Source organism: Rhea pennata, chromosome 2 (assembly GCF_028389875.1).
Source record: "Rhea pennata isolate bPtePen1 chromosome 2, bPtePen1.pri, whole genome shotgun sequence".
Classification (NCBI taxonomy): Eukaryota; Metazoa; Chordata; class Aves; order Rheiformes; family Rheidae; genus Rhea; species Rhea pennata.
In genome coordinates this window covers 142,387,568-142,394,026 of record NC_084664.1, presented here as the reverse complement: position 1 = coordinate 142,394,026, position 6,459 = coordinate 142,387,568, and positions in this window count along the sequence as shown.

The following is a 6,459-nucleotide window of genomic DNA, read 5'->3' as shown; positions in this document are numbered from 1 at the left end:
CTGAGAAAGACTCAGGATGAAGCCTGCCTGCACCACATAGTGAATAAAGTGAACCACTGTTTAAGATCCTTATATTCATCCCACCTTTCTGTGTTTATCTTAATGAATTTAGTATTATTCAGTGTTATGGATTTGATTAAAATATTTTAAAATATTTCAATTATTAATGATTTAATAATTAGAAATAAGTATTTTAATTCATGACTGAATAATGTATGCAACTATCCAATTTACTTTTTTGAAAACGAGAGTTTAGGGTTTCTTTCCTCTATTCTTTTAATTTGGAAATATACTGGCTTTCTGCAAAGTATAGTGAATGCAAACCATTTGATGCAGCCCAAGAAAACACACATGTCTGTGGGAGACATAAAATGATATATAGTCTTGCTAAAGTTCTTCTAAGACTTCAGTGATGGTTAGTGATACAGCAGCATGAAAAATGTTTCAAAAAAACAAGTCGTCAACATTCTCTAAAATTCCCACAACAGATGCACATTTTTGCAAATGTTGGGAGACTCCAACATTTTTATCCCTGATTTCATCTTACCAAACTTCAATTTTTCCAATTACTTTAGGAACTCCTGCCCCCTTTATCCCATATTCAAGAAAAAGTTCTGTCATGCTTTTAGTGCACCATCATAGGCAAGCATATTCCTGCTCAGATAAAAGTCTCTTGGGTCCTGCATCAGGGGCTGTATTCTGGACTGGCGATTTCCCCACGGTCCTTTCTGGTTTCAGAAGGCATTTTGTCAGCATGCTGTCACCATGCTCGGCAGAGCTGACAAGGGTGATATGAGAGGTTTCACTGGACCTTGCAGTCCCACTAACCTCCCACAGCATGCAGACCTTTATAAACCTTCCCTGGGAAAAGTCTTTGGCTCATCGATCCAAAAAGCCTCGATGGCTTTTCATAGCCCCTTCCTGGGCACTTTTTAAAAAGCTGGGCTTTCAAAAGCAAAATCATTACCGCTGCTGGCGCAACCAGATGTCTCAATTTAAATCTGCAGAAAATGTATTTGCATGGGAATGTCTTTGGCTTTGGAAGAGAAGGCTGCCAGATCATGTGATACTAGACTATTTCTCCAGAGAGACGTTATAACAGACATACCAGAGGTTATAATAAATGTTATTCATGTCTGTGTTTCCAGGGTATTACTTTAGGTCTCTGGGTTCTTCTTAAACCACAAACAAAAAGGATTAAACTATGCCAGAGCAAATCCAGAAACTTTACACTAAAGGTTGAATTAGTCTGAATATACCCACAGAGTCTTTCTCAAGATTACATATATTATTGTATTTTCAAAATTTATACAGAAAACAAACATGGAATATCCTATGAGCAGCTGGGACAGCCCTTTGGAGGTCATGGGACTTTCCTACCTGAGCAAATCCAGAAGCAAATTCAATATTGGCATGGTGTGAAGTGGGTCAAACTGTCACCAGACAGCCTGCAAAAATTACCTTAAAGGCTCTTTGTAGACAAAAGGGAAAAGCCTGGGAGAACACCTGCCCCTTGAAAGTTTGTTGACAGTTTGCAACTCCAAATTGCCTCTCTGCTCTACTGTGCCATTCAGGATCAGCCTAGAATCAACCCTACATCAGGCCAACCTCTAAATTTCCTTTGTTTCTGGCTGTAGTCAGATTTAAACCCTGTTCTCCTGACAATTTAGCATATCAGCTTTCTATGTCCTCTGGGGCTTTATTTCATCCTCCCATGTGCATTCCTGTCTTGCTTTTGCCTCTAGGGCACTGCTTGCTCAGGACTGGTTCGTAGGGAAGCCCTGTCAATACCTAAACTGCTCAGAGAGCTGATGCAGCAGCACAGAGCACCCTGGCCCTGCAGGGACTCACAACTCCCACAGCGGGCAATACTGCCTGGAAGGAGCATGTTGCAAGTGCATAACAAGGGGCAAGGTCTTGCCTTTTCCGACGGAAGCTGCTGGAGTTGCTGTACCCATCTCCAGAAGCAAGTGCAATCTGTGCCAGCAGAAGTGAGTCAAACCACCATTTGCATGGCTTCTTTTTCTTTCTTCTTCTTCTTCCTTTTTTTTTTTTTTAATGTAGTTACCTCATATCCAAAAAACAAGTCATTAGGAACATTACAGTATTAGTCAAATCATCTTTGTTTTTCAGCAGGATGAAGGCCAGTGATAAAATTCAAAATCAGCGGGTGTTGGTGGCAGTATTACATAGAGCCTTACATAGAAGAAGGTTTATTTCAGCAATTGCAGTTCCTATAACACTTAACTGTTAACAAATTGATCATCTTTTCATGATCCTTAGCATAAGAGATACTTCTCATGATCTCCAATCTTCCTCAAGAGCAAGATTTCACTAGGGTCCTCTCACAAATTTTCTTGGGTTTATGCCATTGCAGGAGGGAGTACATAACAAGTGGCATCTGGCAGTACATCTGCATCCAGTCCCTGCTGATGTCCTGAGCTCTGTCTTCCCTGGCTCACTCTTCCTTTTGTACATAGCTTGACACATCTGGTACCCTCCTGCAGACAATCTGAGCAAGTACTTCCCCTTCTTGCTCCAGTAGAGGCCGAGTAACTTTTTAAGTGTCTTCATCTTCTGTTGATCTCGTTGCACCAAATTTAAGCGGTGTAGTGCTGTGGTCTCTTTTCAAACTGTTCACAGCTCTCTGAAAATTATCTTTCGAAGACCCTCGACCTGAGCAAATAGGAAGGCCCAAATGAGGTGCACAGATCGAAACCAGCCTTCTCCAGACCAATGACCTGGAAGTTTGAATCCTTTGCAGAGCACCTGAAAACTAAAATAGGAGCTGACACAAATGGTGAATGTTGCAGATCTGCTCTTCTAGGCTTTTCAGGGAAATGCTAGTGCAGAAGGGATGCTCAGGCCTGCTCTCTGATAGGTAGTCGATCAGTTGAAAGTTATTTTTTTCTGTTATTTCACATCACTTTGTCTTTTACATAATTGTACATATCCTCTAGCAGACCCTTGTAAAGCATCTAAATAACTTAGTGTTTAGCAGTGATACCTTAATTTTCTTATTTAAGCTCTGGGAAATATGAGATAATTTTTCATGAGTTGGTGATGATGATCCCCAAACCAGTAATGGAGTAGGGGGAATAATAGCTTTGTGGAAACTATGCTACAGATCTGTACTGTAAGGAATAGTGAATATACCACAAAGTAATTAGGCCTACCTCTATCCTTTGTAAGTGTACAGAGAATGAAGGCTTCCTTTCCCTATTTATATTATCCTTTAAATGTAGCACTTTAGACTTACACACATCTCCCATGCTGCAGCACTGATTCTTGTTTCCAAATGCCCGAGGGAGTATTTTTCTTTCTTCCTACCTGTGTTTTTTACATTAAGATATACAAAGGAGAAGTTACCTTTTGCTGTAGGTAGGTTTTTTAGTGAGAGACATTTCTTATGTGTACATAAGCATAATATAGTGTAGTAGAAACACTTGCCACCATAGATTTGAGGGTGTAGCAATCATGCAAAAGTAGATTCCCCGCCCAATACTCATGTAGTCCAGTCATATCAGTATATATATGAGAGGTTAAATAATGTGTGTGTAGAGTCACTAGAGCATTTATTTTGTTCTTAAATCTAGAGACTTTTTTAATCTAGAGAATTCTTTATTTTGTCCTTTAAACATTATGCACTCCGCTATAATATCAATTTGAAGATTTCCTAATACAGAAGATAAATCTCACTGACAAGTAAAAGTTTTGAAATCCTTGCTCCAGATAGTCATAGATCTGAAATTTCTTGGGAGAATTTCTCAAATTTCAACATCATTCCTTGGTAAAAGTCATACCTATTAAAAGTAACTCATATTTTGAGGCAATCCATAACTAAAAGGATATTATTAACATTCTGTAACATTTCAAATGACAAGATACATTTGAACAAACTGTATCCCTGTAAACAAAGCATTTTTTCTATTAATTAAAAGCAGATGACTGTTTTATGAGAACAAATTTCTGAATTATTCTCGTGAATAATACAACTGTATTTTTACTCAAGTCTTATTTTAATGTGAACTCACATTAAGTCTTCATGGCCAGGGCAAAGACTGGCAAATAGACATTCGCAAGAGTAGAGCAGGTTTTAATGGGCCACTCTTCAAAATAAAATGTGTAACACACTGGGAAGTTTCCCCATATATATTGCCCAACTTCAAATGAATTTGCAGCTTTGATAATGATCTGAAGAAGCCCCTCTGCTCTCTTCTTTGCTTATCACATCCCATTATTATTTGAAGGGCAGATGCAGTGGCACAAAGGTAAAGTGCAGCCTGAGAGGAGCAGCTTGAGAACCGTTCAGCTATGATTAATGAACAGATAAACCCAAATATGATTGTCTGCCTTTTAAGAATAAACAGTTAGGGGCTCCTTAGGCCAGTGAGAACTCTTGATATAGCTGTTAAAGCAGCCTTGCTTTAAGTGGAAAACCATAGCATCTTAGCTCATCTTTAAAAACGAGAGGCTGAAGGAAATCATCAAAAAACAAGAAAGCAAATAAGCAAATAAAAACTTGTCTTTCACTACATGGGCCAGCGTGAAGGTTCCTCAGGCAAGAAAGGCTAAATAAAGCTTCCCTGGCTTGAGCATTTGCTGTTCTTCCCAAAACAGAGCAAGTCTTATTATACTTGTACTTATTACTGCGGCTGCAGGGAGGAGTGGGGGGAGATGGCAGGCCAGCCCTCCCTTGCAAAAGAGTAATATCCACAGCTTTCCTGACGAAAGCAGTAGGCATGAGCCTGGCATCCTTTGACTGGAGAGCTGTCATGCAAATATTGAGCATGTGAAACAACTATGCAGAAACAACTTTCAAAAAGAAAACAAAAACAACTTTTCTGGCACCTCCCTGAGAACCTAATAAATAAAAGTAACAAGCCTCAACATCTCAGCTTCTATTTATTTGTGGCAACAAATCACTCACCAGAGGTGGTAGGAGACTCGGCCTGTAGGTTAAGCTCTCCTTCTCTGTTCTTTTCTGTAGCTTGTCCAAAGCAGTCCAGGAGTGCAGTCCAATTCTAAACACCAGCTTCACCCCACTGAGCACGGGAGGATGCTCCGGGAATGCAGAATCAGCAAAAGGGCTCCTGTGCCATTTCCCTCTCTGTCCTTTGTCTCCACCGCTAGGATCACAGGAGAAAAAAGTGTCTAACGAAATGGCGACATTGCCAATTTTGGTAAGAATGCTTAAATTTAACTCAAATAACAGACACACAAAACTACTCCAGCTTGGCATGATGTGACAATTTTTTTGAATGAATGCAGCACCAAATAGCTTGATCTACACTTTGTGTAAATCCCCCAAACCCATTTTATACCTTAATGAACCATTGATACATTGAGAAGCTGCTTCATACTAGATGACTTTATCTCCCCCAGTCCTGTTTTGCCCTATGAAAAATGATAAATTGAGGCAACTCTTCTGGAGTAACACAGTGAGAGCTGAGAGGTGGCTGTCTCCTGAAAGAATTTCTCATTTTAGTTCTATTTTCTTCCACTCTCTTTTCCAGGGAGACTGTGATAGGAGAATGACACCAGTTTGTCGCCATACTCTGTGCTCACCTCCTGTGGTTCTGCTTGTCAAAATTCCTACAGTCTATCTGTGAAATGGCAGACTCCCAAAGAGCTGTGCTCTGCTTAGTTCTTCAGCAAAATGAAGTTCTTCATATCTCATAATACCCACATCTGTAGTGGACCTGAACAAACATCTTTCTGGAAGAATTTGGGTAAGACATGAACTGTGCTACAGGTCTGTGACACATGATTGTCATCTTTTATCTGCTTTTAAGACAACAGAAGACAACAGAATCGTCATTTTTTAACTAGATATGTATTTATTTGTGGCTTTAACATGCAAAATCGGTATAACAATTATAGAAGTTAGAAAAAACATAGTATTGAAAAAAGTATTCATGCAAAATGAGGCTCCTACTTGAACTATCCTTCACAATCACCGGTTAGTTGATTCGTCCCAATATTTATAGTTTACTGTTAACAACTGCCAAGACTGGCAACCACCAGGATTGTTGTCTCAATTAAGGACAGTAAACAGATTGTCCTATTTTTTTTTTAATGAAAAAATGTAAAATGTAATACTTCACAGTTTAACATGTTTATTCATTTAAATGGGTTAAAAAATAGTGATGTGACATCTGCTTCAGAGACATTGGTACCTAACATTTTGGCTCTCTCTTCACCAATTTGCTTATGAATAAGGGCAGGGGAATAAGGAAGAGTATAGTGTTCTGTCAACTAAATGCATTGATAAACTATGAAAATATTTCCTACTCTTTGAAATATGTAGAAACACATCTACACAAGAATGTATTACAGAAAAGTAAGAGTGCCGGCTTTCAGGGAAAAATATTGTAAGCATAAGATCAGAGACAATCTTTGCCAGTTTATTCATCTCATGGCTTCATTTCCCAAAGTGCAGGCATAATCCACTACAAA